This window comes from Eleginops maclovinus, chromosome 5 (assembly GCF_036324505.1).
Source record: "Eleginops maclovinus isolate JMC-PN-2008 ecotype Puerto Natales chromosome 5, JC_Emac_rtc_rv5, whole genome shotgun sequence".
Classification (NCBI taxonomy): Eukaryota; Metazoa; Chordata; class Actinopteri; order Perciformes; family Eleginopidae; genus Eleginops; species Eleginops maclovinus.
Window position 1 is genome coordinate 5309615 of NC_086353.1, and position 15720 is coordinate 5325334.

General features: G+C 40.2%; 1 protein-coding gene across 1 annotated transcript in view; it reads right to left on the bottom strand.

Moving 5' to 3' along the window:
* The window catches only part of bnc2 (basonuclin zinc finger protein 2), a 147322-nt gene extending 132761 nt beyond the window's left edge, over window positions 1-14561 (bottom strand). Inside the window, exon 1 of the mRNA XM_063884712.1 lies at window positions 14015-14561. The gene's annotated coding sequence lies outside the window, so the exon portion shown is untranslated. The remainder of the gene's footprint in view (window positions 1-14014) is intronic.
* Window positions 14562-15720: the final 1159 nt, after the last annotated feature.

Consider the following 15720-nt stretch of genomic DNA (forward strand, 5'->3'; position numbering starts at 1 on the left):
TGATATTAGAAACCCTGGTTTATGGTCATGATATGGTTTCTCAACGGCTTTCTAAATCGTTTTTCTCATTTAAGCTTTCCATTGTCATTGTTAAAAGAAACAATGTTGACTGCTGTAATTATTGTAATTTTGTGTGTCATATTCAGACGCTTTAAGTCACTAGGAGTGGTAGCAGCCAGGGTGTTTAATCCCCACCATTAAGGTCATCAGATTGGAGGCCAATTTAAAAATAATGTTTGAAATCATTCCACAAATGACAGCAGCTTCTTGTTTAAGGGTGATTGTCACTTGTGGATGGCAGACAAATGAACAGACCTGATGCATGGATAACAAATTCACAATTATGAGCGAAACATTTTAGACTTAAAAAAAAGTTCTGTTGGACACGTGCCAGGTGCTTTCATAGTAAACTTCCCTGAATAAATATTGGTTACATTTACTGAGATGTTTTATGTGTGCAATCAACTCACATATCCTGTAACTCTTTAGTTGAGGAAAAAAATGATGTGAGAATTAAAAATGTTGATTATAAACTATAAGAGAAAGATGTTTTGTTTTGTTTTACATCAAACTGTATTTCTTTGTGTTACTTCAAACCTTCAAAAAGTTAGGAGTCTGCAAAACTTTCCTGCAATAGCCTCTGATTCTTTTTGTATTGTTCCACTGTACGAGACTAGGTGTGGTAAGGACTGAAAAGAATCTTGAGTGTCATCTCCAGACAGAAGTAGAGGAAAGAGTGTTCCTCTCACATTACCTACTGCTACATTGGCAAATGATTAGGCTGCTGAAAACATCTCATTATCAGTATTTATGAGGGAGTGCGCCAGCCGGAGTAATGACAGCTTTACTCCAAAGTGGCACTCTCTCTTTTTCCCCTCTCTTTCTCTATGTGCACACACACACTCTCTCCCCTCCCACTTTCTCGTTCTCACACACACACACTGTTTATCTGCAGGCCGACAGGAGAGATATAAATCACGCAGATATAGATAGATACGCATACTGTAAACGTTATCTTTCTGTAGTACATTAATGCATTCGTCTCTCTAACTCTTACCCTGACTGCATGTAGAGACAATATTAAAGAGACCTTTTATATCCTGCCCCCTCTCTGATAGCCCGTGTGTTACTATAATGTATGTCAATCTGTGTCAGAGCTCTGTGTTACGAGCAGAGCCCTTTTTGGCAGACCTCATTCTTTAACAACATTTGTATCATTAAAACTTGGGTTTTGTTGCTGGTAGTTAAAGAAAGTTCAGAACGAGGTGAAGACTGAAAGTTGAGGTAAATAATAGTATTTTTATTCCCATAAATTACATTTCAACACTTTCTACAAGATTATTGTATCTATTCATGCAGTAGGAGGAGAAAAATCAGGAGTACTCAAGCTGTTCAATGAAAGATATTCAAAAGCATCACTGCATCAAATTCAAGAGTTACTTACCTGTATATCATTTAGATTTTAGCTTTGATTTCCTTATCCTTGTGTGAATCTGTACTGCCCTGCTTTGCTCTCAATCTTTTGCTGCTTAAACTCCTGAATTTCCTTACAGGAGTTAATAAAGATCCATCTTATGTTAGCTTATGTTATTTAAAGAAAAGTGTCTGCTGATCTTCTTACAAACTTTCTTTAGCGCAGACAATACATTTTGCAAGTTTGAGTCACAGTGCACTGTTCGATGCTAGCAATCAACACTTATGATTTGTTACCTGGAAAATGTGTGATTTTTAGGACTATAAATAAAGTTTACATAATTTGACTTCCTCTACATTGAAACAACTTTCATAGTTAGTGTTACTTTTTACAGACAACTGAACACGAATACAATATTTGTTACAGCTCATAAACACACTTCTATACTCAGAATATGAATACAATAACTATGTTAAACATGCAAAGTGATCTTCTAAAATAAAAATGAATGAACCGTGAGAAAGCCTGCAATATTTAATCAGTTACATTGGCATTAAAAATCAGCACTTTATTCAGGAGAATGTTGGTTTTAAAGATTTACATAATTTTAAAGCTGATTTTGGGGTGTGAAACACTTAGGAACAGATACAGAGATAGGAAAATGTAAGATACTTCAACTGGCTCGGTGTGAACTTGGATTAACATCCTCCTGAAGAACAGTCAGCATGTCAACTCTTTTGTTCGAGGTTTTGGGTTTTATTTTTAGCAAAATTGTTGAAAATCCGGTTCCAGTCACAGATACAAACTATTTTTGTACTAATCATTTTTTTCATCTGTAGACCCAACCCGAGAGACTGAGGAGATTTCTTATTAGTTTGGATCCTGTTGCCTGAGGGCCGAGGAAGCGATGAGATATTCGACCAAACGCAGAAACCCAATAAGGGGCCATCGATTAGGAAAGGCTGAGCACCATATTGGACACAATGGTGGCTACAAAGAAATTAAAAAGCTGCAACAAATAAATGAAAGAAATCAAAACTGGGGCACCTTAAATCTCTTTGTCTCTTTGGCACAAGTTGAGCGCCTGTTTGTTTGATTATGATTTGGATTCTCTGGATCAGAAGTCACAATAGTAAACTTGCTTGGACCATGAAAGACTGAAAACAAGATGTGTTGCTAACATTCCCGAGCTAGGCTAACTAGCTTAGTTTGCTAGCTTCCACTATTCAAGGAATTCTCAAGTAGAATAAGCCCAAATGTTAAGTGTTGGGAGTGTGTTGCCAGTGATCTAAAACCAACACTGTGTATGAATGTTGAAAAAGGGACAGAGGCTATACCAAGCTTTGACCTGCTCAAGTCAGTAGCGCACTGCTAAAGATAAAAGCATCTCGTAGCAATGCCATCTCTAAAAATGTTCTGCTGCATTTGGAAATGCTTACCAGGAGGCTTGAGGTCTGAACAAAAATATGTCCCAAACAGGTTTTTATTATCTGAACTTCAGTTAACCTTTTGTTGACTACATTATTAACATGATGTCTTTAATGACTCTATTATTCTAAAGTAGAGACAATCGTAAAACAACTTCACAGCTACCTCGTACAAAGTGGCAAAGCTTTCTGAATATTGTCTATATTTAACTTTGACAAGAGAGAATGAGCATGTTTGTGTTGTAAATACTAAGTGTGCAGGGGCTATAATATGAATTGGCTGCAACTGGATACATGTGACTAGGGGGCAAATGGATCTAATGGTAGTCTTAATGCTGGCCTTGAATAATGAGGCCTTTGTCTAATAAAACTGGAAAGCCTCCAAATACCTATAGGGACCTCGGCTAGTTAGAGCAATAACAGTCTATCAAAAGAGAAAGCAAAGTGATTACTTAGAGGGTAATAAATACAAGGTCCATGCTGGGGAGGGACTGGGGCTAGAGAGAGAAAGGTAGAGGGAAAGAGGGAGAGCGATGGAGGCAGGGACAAAGAGAGACAAAAAACTGAAAGAAAAAAGCGAATCAACTAAACTCAATATCTGTTCTTATTGCTGTAGCAAAATATTGGTCCAATGTAATATATATATCCAACCTAAACAAAGCAAAGTATGGAATAAAACCTCAGGTGGGTAAATACATTTGCTTATCTTTTAGACTGAACTAATTAACATTGTACATTTTTAAAGATCGACAACACCAAGATAGATGATACAAAATAAAGGCAAAAAAAGTTGTGCAAAAAGGACCTTGATACAGGTGACACAAAATAAATAAAAAGAGAATGAGAATTAAAACTTCTGAACTGACAAAGGCTTTGAATTATTCTGGATGCTTTGGAAATTATTTCACACCACATTTTGTAATTACTTTGCCAAATAGTTTAAAATTCAGTTGAAATATGCTGCACGAAAGGACCTCCAAACAAAGCACACAATCAAAGCCACCGTGTGCATTTCTATGGATGCCAAGGGCAATCATTTTGTTGAGAAGGAACAAGGATTTCTCAGGAAATATTGTCCCTTATTCAGAAGGACAAAAATAAGTCTTGAATGTCAACATTGTTGGGATTTTGAAGAACAGTTGTAAAACCAATCAAGTTGACTTTGATTGGTTGAACAGATAAAGCCCATGGATAACCCTGGATTTAAAACTTTAACAATTTTGCGAACATACAGGAACATGCACACACAAACACAAAAAATACTTTTCACTGTCTTCCCAATTCCCAGCATGTCTTAAATTGTAGTAGTGCTGACCACAATGAACGGCTTTAAGGCCAGACAACTGGACACAATAACACCACCATCAATTACAGCCCTGAGAGGAAAGAGGGAGTCCAATCAGAGAATTAGAGATGTGGGGCAGACAGGGGGATCGACAGCTTCCAGCCGGAGGGAGAGGCTGGAAAAGGGGATGACAGAGAGGACAGAAGAGAGACAGACTGCTGGTCACCAGTCTAACTAAGTGACGGGATGAGGATAATAAAGAGTCAGTCACACAGAGCGAGCGACGGCCTCAGAGGGGGAGGGATAGAACAAGGGGGTCGGAACAGAGGGGTGACAGAAGTGAGAGATGGACTTCATCAAGACTGCTGCCTGATGGTCAGGGTGAAGACCGTTGCTATGTTTCTGGCACTTTGTCTTTAGGGCAGGGAAAGTGTGTGTGTGTGTGCGCGCGCGCCCCTGGTTCAATCTGCAATGACTGGTGAGCGATTCATTGCCCCCCACCAGAGTGACCAATGCCTTTCCACTCCAGGCCTTGATCCATTTCAGCTAATGTATTACTGGAGGAGCATCACTGTCTGCTGTCTGCTGACTGGGCTGCTGCACAGCCGGAGAGTTACCAGAGAGGCAGCGCAGCCTTCATCAGAGCAGAGTACAGTGGAAAAACCTGATGAATTTATGTTATTCCAGCCCCATTACCAATCTATTATTTTCATATGCAACTCATTTTCAACAACAAATACAATTTGTAAGAAATGTACAATGAGGCCCAGTTTGTATTTTCTCAGTGATGAGGAAATGTTGTTACTTAACATATCTGGCAAGTGACAAAATTCTTGCTATTGAAGCCAAAATATTGCAATATAATCCCCTTGAGTACAGCAATATTACACTTAGATAAGAGAAAGCTCATGGTTTTGGTTAATACAGAAAAATTTACTTAAATCATTTTGGGTAATATTCTCTCCTTCTCAAACTCACTTCACTCAACTCCATTAAGTGCAACAATAGAACACAACCACAATTCATCATCATCTGTGAGCAGTTAGCAAAGCTCTGTTCAATATGTGTATTACTATATTGAAACTATGACATCACATCCTGTGCTGTGACTGATTGCAGAGGAGTTTGGTTAAATGCACGGCTAACATAACTGTACCGCGTCTGCTATCAGGACTTGAGGCTTAGTTGGCATCATTTTTACTAAGTGTCCAAAGTTTAGACTTTTTCCAAAATGTACAGTGTTGACTTTTGCCTTTCCAAACTCTCTAAATGAAATATATTGTCTAAAGTACGTATACCGTTTTTTGCTAAACTCCCCTCACTTTTTTTCCTGTGTAAATGACAGTAACTGTATACTGTCGGTTGCCCTTAAAGGTCAAGACAATTTATTAGATTTATTAGAAGTATCAAACATTACAACCAACAGGACTGCTATCTATAAAGTTAAATTATTGAATTTGTTAAACAGGCAAAAGGAAATTTCTAGCTTTTTTATTTTATGGCTTCTCAATAAATATTGTTGCCCCTCTAAATATGTAATTCATCAAATAATCTGGGAATAATCCCTTTATCTTTATTCAAATTGCAAAGGAGCAAATTATTCTTGATAACAATTTGTAGCTTAACACACACACACACGCACACGCACACGCACACACACACACACACACACACACACACACACACACACACACACACACACACACACACACACTTATAACAGAGGTCATAAAATGTATAGTTTCTGTGTGTGTGTGTGTGTGTGTGTGTGTGTGTGTGTGTGTGTGTGTGTGTGTGTGTGTGTGTGTGTGTGTGTGTGTGTGTGTGTGTGTGTGTGTGTGTGTGTGTGTGTGTGTGTGGAAGTAGAGAGAGTAGATGAAGAGACAGACAGAGGAGGAAGACAGAAGACAGGAGGGAGAAGAAGGGAGAGCTGCTCTGTCCTTCCTCAGAGACCAGACTGCCCCTCCTGGCTGCCCATTAAAAACAAAATTCCTCCACAAACTGTTTGTGTTTTCAGTGTAACTCCTTCAGGGTGCTGCTGGCCACAGCACAAGATAGTCACGCTTGTCCTCTCTCCTCTGTCTCTCTCTTTCCTGTCGTGACTTACATTCCCTTCCTTGTTCTGCCTGAAACCTGTCTACTGTCAACATGTGGCACATGTCCTTGACAATTCAAAAGGATCCTTCACCATAGGAGTTATGCGTCACCCATGCACCCCCTTTTCCTCTCTTTTTCCCTATTCTTCCCCATCCTGGATCCTCTCTTTCACTCTCCCTCTCTTAATATTGAGTTGCCGGGGTAAAGGAGGGCCAGAGGAATCTAATAACTGTGACAGTGGGGCTTTTTTGGCATTGTTCCTGAAGCTGTGCAGACACACACAGGGCTGTCTGCTGGCTCTAATGAAAGGTTAAATGAATAGGACAAAGTGACAGGAGGTACAATAAAGAAACAAGTAGGAGGAGAGAATGTGTGTGCAAGCATGTGTCCATGTCTCTGTGTGAGAGTTTCAGCCTCTTAGCTCAGGGAACAACGAGGACAGCCCCTCCACAGCGCCAAAATATTCAAAACAGATTGGTCTGCTACAGAGTGTGTGTTTGTGTCATGTACAAAGTTTGGAAATGTCTTCAGATCTTGTACTTAAGTGAAAGTAGATGTTTTTATCATAATAATTTATGCATTTAAGTGTTATCATAGCTGGTAAATGTGCATTTGCACATGTGTAACTAAAGTCTTTTTTAAGGTTTATTATATTTGACATTATTATTCCAAATCTGCAAAGTAACTAGTGGTATTAAATAAATGAAGTGCAGTAAAAGTACATGATTTACCTCTGAATTGTAGTGGGGTACAATCACAAAGTAGCAAAAATTGAAATACTCAAGTAAAGTCTCCTGTGATTTTACTTAAGTATAGTACTTGATTAAATCTACTCAGTTACTTTACAAAGCTGCTCATGTATGTGTGTGTTTGAGTGTGTATGTGACTCACCCGCCAGGACACAGATGCTGAGGAAGAATTCTAGCATGGGGTTCTTTGATAAATGGTAAGGTCACTAGCAGAGGGTAGGGGTGGAGGCTGGATAGGGAGGGGAGAGTGGGTGCACTGGGGGAGGAGGCAGAGGGAGTGACGAGGGGGGACGCATGTCTCGTCTTGTGCCTCTCTCTGCCTGTGCCTTGGTGGAATGCGGAGTCACATGAAAGAGGCCCTCTTACTCTCCCTGAGACTCGTCTCTTGTGTCTGTCTCAAAAGCGCCACTGTCCCCCTTCTGACACACTACCTGTCAGCAGATTTCCCCCCAGCTCCAAAAACACACAGCCGCAGATGCATGTGAAAACTCACATACACAATCATATGCACACAGGCACACACACACACACACACACACACACACACACACACACACACACACACACACACACACACACACACACACACACACACACACACACACACACACACACACACACACACACACACACACAAGTACAGATGTTCCCTTCACAAGTTTAGGTTTCCCTCAAACAGGAAAAGTGAACTTAGGCCCAAACAAACACACTAAGTCCCCTCATCCTCAAACTGCTTAATTACTATGATTATCACTGTAAATAGTAAGTTTGTCTCCAACAATCACAGGTTCAGACTTCTAATGTCATCCAGCTTTGTGGTGATGAATTGCAAGGCACGATAGATTCCTCATAATCAACTGAATATCCCCTTGAAATACTAATGTAGATCGAGACAGTCATAGTGATGTCACGGACAGGTTTAACATGTGGCATCAGACTGGTGGAGGAGGTTTCTATTTGACAGCAGCAAATCAGTTATAAAGAGTTAATCCATGTGTTCCTGCCAAACCACATGGTCAAGACCCGCTGGAAACACTATGAATCTAGATGCTAACTACCCTGAGGCGTCGGTAGACGTTGTGTAAAGGACATTGTCTACATAGCTGTTACTGTTTAAAATGCTTACGTCTGGACTCTCAGTTAGTGTATAAGGTTTGATATTTCTTTAGATCTGACACTAGGCTAGACAGCATCCTCCATCCATGCTTTACAAAACAGTTGGGAAGAAAAGAAATATGTTATGATGTGACACAAGTATGATTAACGTTCAGGCACAAACACAACTTGATCAGGGCTAACGGAAAGATGATGGCTTGGTTTTAAGTAAATACTTAGTCAGGTTGGAAAAACATTGTGGTTTGGGTTAAATAACTACTTCTTTAGAGGTGGGGGAGCTTTATCGGATCAAGGAACGAAGAAACGCGGTCTCGGTAAATATTGACTGTCGGTAGGAAACGGGACACAGTCCTCATGTGTTGGTACCACATACCAAAAATTGTCCTTCAATTTCCTTCTTTACTTCAATCAAGCTGCAGAACTTTACAGAACATATAATCATGAAAGCAAATTCCACTGTTCATGACAACTGTATGGGGTTCATTTGTTAAACTCAGTTGTTGAAATTTTATTTAACAAATTATGAAGTTATTGAAGTTATGCACTTCTCAGACACTACGTTCGTGTTTTAAACGGTCTATGCTTCTGACGGACAATAGTCATAATTCATATCCACTAAAGAGCTTTGTCCATTGAACATCATTTTGGAGTATTATTTAAAATGAGTAATGCATTGAAAGTGTTCACAGCGTAGTTGAATGCATACACAATTTACTGACATCATTCACAGATCTTTTTAAAATGAATATACAGTCACTGACACAAGGATAAAGAGACCAAACTCTGCTTCAAGACTGGGTAATAAAGGCTACATTATACACTCACAGCCCACAACGTCAGAAGTGTGCCTGAAACATTATAAATATATTCAGATAAAAATCATTGTCTCTGTGAAAGTACATCTTTGAAAGCCAAGGTGAGCCGAGCTCCCTCTTGATCCAGCATAGATGGGAATTATATAGCTTATTACATGGACAAACAAATGGACGGATGGACGACTGAGAAATGGTGTTGAATTGCCTCCAATGAAAGTGTGTCTGTATTGTGACACACTATCATAGGATTGTCCCCACGCTCACTTCCTTAACCCTGACTGTATTTTATACCAAAGAGAGTGAAGCCAGCTCTCTAATCTTAGCCAAAGATAATTTAAGGCCACTAAAATTAGACTTAAAGTATTAATGGATGACTAGAACAAAGAAAAAACTGGTAAATATGAGGCTACTGTCTGTAGTTATGTCAACCAATTTGTTCAGTGACAAAAAAAAGTAACACACCGTCATCCTCGGGACAGACCAAAGTTTCCCCGGAAGAGAGGTGGACGACTAAGTTTCAAACAGATGCAGAAGTGGTCTTGAACAATAGTGAAAGTCCGGATCTGTCATCTAAAAAGCAGCCTGCCTCCCCTGTGCTCAGGCTGACGTCATTGCCACCAATGCAATCACCGGCAGCCAGGAAGGGTAGCATTGCATCAAGAAGCATGTCAACAGTTGAACACAGGTAATCATCTCACTTGTATTGCTTTTTCTGTTACTAAAACATGTGTAAACTTGGATTTGATGGACATTTCTGCTACCTGTAGTGAGTTGAGAAGTTTTTGGGCTTATCCTGATTGGCTGAGCTATTACATGCCATTTCAGCGCCCTCCCCCCGAGTATAATGTACAAGCCCAAAAGCCCTGCTAACAACTATAGGAAACAGAATGACATGTTTTCCTATCAAACAGGTATTCTGTCCCTTTTAACACTAATTGAAAGCTCACCATTAAACAGAACTTTGATGTAAGGTGAAAAAATAATCAGGAAATGTATTTGGTCCTTTCTTTGGACAGGTTCTAAAGAAGAGAAATCGGGACTTAGATCCCAAGGAATAATTTCAAAGTCTACTCAGGTAAAATAACATTGTCAGGCACAGTTACTAGCAAAGAACTACACACTCAGGGCAATAATTCCAAAGTCAACATGCTACGTCTCAGTCCTCAGGAATTTTTCATGAGCCACCACTTATCTTGTCATATCAGATTCCTTCCACCAGCTTTTGGGGAGAGAAGAGAAGAGACACCTTTAGGGCAAATTATTCTCTTTTAATCAAATCACTCTGTATGGCCTGAGGATATCTTTCCATGCCTTTTGAATCACTGAAGCATGGGGCACTGATGCACACACCCATGAAAAAAGCACACAAACAAAATCCACGTAAACACTGTGTATTGTAACAGCAGCAGTTAGGTGTCTTTTTATCTGGAAGCAAGAAATGAGACTCAACAGGAAAATAAAAAATACAAGAAGAAAGCAAGGAACAAAGTGGTGTCTGGAGTTACCATCACAAGTGAAATCCCAGATTTTCTCACTCACTGTTCATGGAACAAAATCGAACAACTTTATTCTGGAGTGCAGTCAGTGCAGGAGGGAGCTATAAAATATAAATTATACCACATAACCCTATACCTCCCAACTGAGGCATTTGGTTACAACTATACTCCTGTTCGTTACACAAGTCCAGCGTCTCTGGTATTTCTATAGCGTCGACATGAATTATATTCCTGCCGAGCTGCAGAACGTATGGATTACAAGTGAAATGTAATTTCCCTGCCGATCGGACAGTTGCCACCCAGTGACACTGAAGTGTTTATTTTACACAGTTGCCGGTAATTAGTTCTGGACATAATCAATTAAGGCCAACCCAAATTACAGCTGAAAATTTAAGAATCATGACCGTGTCTGGGAAGAGTGAAAAATGCAGCGGAGGGTGTATTTCTAGAGGCAGAGCTGTGCAATATGCGTTCTATCATTTCTCACTTTAAACAAATAAAGAGCGAGGGAGTGTGTGGCTTCTGCACACACTGGGTGAGTTCACGTAATAAGACGTAAGTTTCCCTTATTCCTTCCTTAAGGAATACGATAGTGTTTGGATTAGCATGTGAAATGAAGCCCGTAGAAAAAAAATTATACAAAAAATGTAACACATGTAAGTACACGTATCAGTTTACAGTTTGAACACAGCTTGTAGCACGGAGCATGATTTTAATCCTCTTTTTCTTTTGCCATTACCGAGAGTGTTCTAATTTCCCACTACAGAGAAAATACTTTCATTTTGGGGGTTCAAAAAAACTATACAGATATTAACATGTGTCATAGTACAAGACTAGGCACATGTTAACCCACTCTCTAAATTTCATTATGTATTTGGAGGACGCTGCAGAGTTTTCTTTAGTGTAAGTGTGTGAAGATTTAGTTTCTTACTTTGTTTGCTGAGGTACAAAAAATGTACTATATGTATATTGTTTTAAATCAAGTATGTCTCACACTGTGCTCTTTATTAAATTAGGACTCCTGCCATCCAATTTGTGTGAACATTTCCCAGTGTCTCTGTTTAGGTCGCTGCAGCCTGCAGCTTGGGTTATCGTGTCTTGTTCAAAGATTTTCATCTCAAGCCACCACTAGGCATCTGACCCCACTCCCCCTCTCAAAATATTGCCTTTTCTGTCACTGCCAAGACACACTATTGGTCACTCAAGAGATTATTGGGACTGAGGACAGATGGAGAGGAGCAGAGGCTTTTTGGTGCAGCATAAACGTTTCTTTGATGTTGTTGAGGCTGAATATCTAAACCCGTTAGCATGAGTGAAAGTACATCTCTCCTTTCATCTAAAATAAATGTTTGTTTGTTTTTTCTTCCTGCGCTAACACATATTTCCTTTCACCAGCGCGTCGCTGGAGTTAAGCTCTTCACATTAGAGCCTTCTCAAGACTAAAATTGCACAGAAAATGGGTCTGAACCAGAAGGTCAAGTAGAAATGAATCACTACAATATGGAAATGAACAAGTGAACACAAAATAAAAACAAGAGCAGAACATGGGGTCATCAGTAGAGCCTTTATACACTTAGCACCCATTCTTTTCAAATAAAGAGGCAGGGTTTAAGAAAATCTTGTTCAATGTGGAGGATGGAGTGGAGGAAGAAGAGGAGGGCAGAGTTGTGGATGTGAGTAGTAATCAGAGGAAGCCAGCAGGGGGGACAGGGAGGGTTGGAGGGGTCAGAGCAGAGCACCACTAAGCAGCCTTTCTCTTCATTAGCAGACTCTCTAAGGGGGGCGTCACAGGCCTACCTGTCCAGCAGATTATTGAACCGACTAACCAGTGTCTCCCACACCGCACACACACACACACTCTCACACACTCTCTGATTCCCACAGACCCAGAGGAATCACGACCTAGCTGTTGCCTCGCTGACAACTTTAACTTTTTCTTTAACCTCACGAAGCAGTGCTGTAGGCTGAGTCTAGTCAGTGCATAACGAGGACATTTACCTCGACATTTTCTCCATTATTTTATGTTTTGCTTTCCAACCTTTTTCTGCTGTTATTTTATGTATTTTCCTGCAACACGCCTGCACTTATTCTCTGCCAACAAGAGAGTAATAAGTGTTTAATCATCCGACGTACAAGAAAAACAGAAACACACATAAAAAGGAATACCAGGATTTTTGTTTGTGTGACTTGTGCGGTAAAAAAGGAAATTTGAGTTGCACCGATCCCTGACTGGCCTGGCAGGGAGAAAGCAGCACGGAGATAAAAGTAATGAAATGACACTCCAGGAATGTAAATTGGCATTCTTCAGTGTAGTAGCAGCACCAGCTTAGGCTCATGAAACATCCCTGACACACACTCAAGACCAGGCCAAAATACTGTGCTAGACATTAATCTCACACACATCTCACTGATGAAAGTGTGTAGGTACTTTTCTGCTGCTTTTAAGTGGGGCCATTCATCTCAATCTCTCTCTCACTGTTTTTTCTTTTTCTGCCCCTCTCCCTCCGTCTTCCCTGTCTCCTGAAGCTTTCAGATATGTCCACAATGAAATTTCTTACCCTGACATGAAATGCCTCGGTGTGCTTCTGCTTGTGTTTCACTGTCACACGTTGACCAAAAGAGTTTTCCTTGAGAGGTACAGTAGCACAGGGCCTCAAATCCAATTTGTTTAATAAAGAATTGTCAGATTATAGTGTTGTTAACCCCCAAAAACAGCATCGCACAATGCAACAATTTATTTACCTGAAGCTTTTCTTTGCAATCTAACACAGGCAAACTTGTCTGTTTTTGTATGAGACCCACTCCGATCAGGACTTTAAAAAATCATTAAAACTGTTTCAGAAAAATACGAAAAGGAGGAATCCTGTAGAAAGGTGAAGCAGGATTTGCAGCAAATGGATTTTAGGCCTAAAAAAAAATAACTTGAGAAATGTTGCTCCCAGCAATGAAATGAAGTCTGTTCACTTTTATTTAAGTAAACACACAACACATTTTTATCATCCCTGTTTATGTGTGCTATCTGAAGACACTGCACTAAATTACCTTGATACATAGCATTCAGTGGTTTGCATGCGTCTGTAAATGTGAAGGCCAGAATCTACAGGTAGCATAGAGTTGCTTACTACATAAATATAAACAATTATTTACTCTGTATCTGGAGTTAACGATGTGCCCCCTAACGTCAAGTAAACGTTTTTAATTGTCATTTGGGGAGCAGCGAATTGAGTAATGCTTTCGAGGCGTGACGAAAACTATAAAACTATATTAAGTAAAGTAATAGTTTAATAACACGGTTCAGAAAAATAAGATTTTAGGTCTTATTTTCTAATATGCTCACACATATTACTTTTGTAAGACACATGGAAGAGAAAGAAAAAGATCCCAACCAGCAGAAGAAATATTTTTCTTTGAAAGCAGACATATTAAGAAATTCAATGATGAGTCATAAGAATCAGAAACAAGAGGGAAATAAAGATATCTGGAAAACGTTTTATCTGATCGGTTCAGTTCAAATGACAGATCAGCACATAAGTTTTTAAAAAGTTACTCAATTATAAAAGTGGTGTGTTAGGACCTAATGAATTGAGTAAGCACGAGCAGGAAAATATTATTTACCATTGCTGCATGTTGTATCTGAAAGACCCCGGGGCTCCTGGCACTTTTCAAACTTGGCGTCCTCAAAAAGTCTGATTTCGCCCTCAAGTGGGGAACTTTCTCCTCTTCAATCCTGCGCGCAGTGTGAGATGATTCAACGTCGGTGTTTCTTTCACAGACGTATCATAGCCGTTAATGTCAGTTTTTAGTATACAACAGTCACTCTTTTTATACCGAGAACCACTGTGTCCGGGCTCCTTCTCTGAGAAAAACGCGCGTCAAGACGTTTGGAAACGCTTCGGTCTCACGGAGAGGAACGCAGGACCACGACAGTCTGTCCCCTCTTCTTTTCCCCAAACCGTAAACCGAAGAAGTGAAGGAAACAGAAAGGATCGCTGACAACCAGAAGCGGTCTTGTAACTGCTTGTCCTACCTTAAGAAAAACGCTTAAAAAACGCCTTCATACACTCCCCCGATGGTTTCCTTCTGCAGAGTCAGCGCAGAGCTGCGGACCGTCCGGGCTGAGAGAAGGTGCTGTGGATTCAGACCTGAGTTTCACACGCCTTGTGCGACTGTAACCCGAGTGACTGTCGGTCCAAAGAGTGTTTGTGCCCAATGAGCTGATATACGGTGATGTCTCAGGAGGAAGTGTCAACGCCAAAAACGTGTCAACAATTCTCAGCCTCAAGATAGGAAATCGGCAAAGAGATGCGCATTTACAGCCCGTGGAAACACTTGAAAAGCAGCAAGAAATCTGTGAAATATCCCTGTGTGTATTGTGTTCAGATGTAGTGTGATTAAAATAACAATTGTTATATAATATTGTAAGAAAATGCATCCAAATAGCAAATAAAAAACAAAAAATAAACCTAAAGCAATTTAATTTCCTGCCATCTTTTAAAAGCGGTATTACAGCAACTTAGGGGGAACAAGCTGCATTTCTCTTGCATAAACCAAACTTTCACTTTTTTCACTTTCCCTACCCTCAGGGGTAGCTGCAGTAGCCTACACGCACTCCTCATGCACACGTGTTTTCAGCAGTTGGAAATGGTTTATGGTTTGTGTGTGTACTGCAGGGATGTGACACTGATTTCCAAACTTGTGTCCCTCATTTCCCTCAGAAGTGAGTGTGCTCATTAAAGATTAATTGTGTGCTTGTTTATGTGAGGATTTGCTCAACATTTGACTGAGACATCTCAAGAGTGAATAGTTGAAGGAGTGTGTGGTTATGTGTGTGTTTGAAGATAGAGCTGAGCAGAAAGAGAGACATGCAGCTCCTCAGAGTGACTGCCTGCCTCAGACTGGCTCCTCCACTAGGCTCAGAGAGGCAGCAGAATCCCAGTCAAGCGTCTGCAAGCCCCACTTGCATGTTTGGTCAAGGGGTAAATAATAGATCAGGGATTAGGCTTGTGTAGAATTCATTCCAGGGTAACAAGCTCCTGGGGTCCCAGGATATGCATATTCATTCCTTGGCCAAGGCCATGGGAGAGCAAGGACCATATGCCCGTTTGTCAGATGGCTTACATTGCTAATTACATGAGATATTACATAGTTATGTGAGCAACACAACAAGAAGCCTTTAAAAGGTTTTCCATAAGAAAAAAAACCCAGAGGTGATTATATCATTTTTGTCGACTTCAAATGCTTTGATGCTGCTTTAATTTCACTCAGTAAAGTGTTTTCTGTTCAGCTGGGTTGATTAAACATATAGACACCGGGGGCTGTGG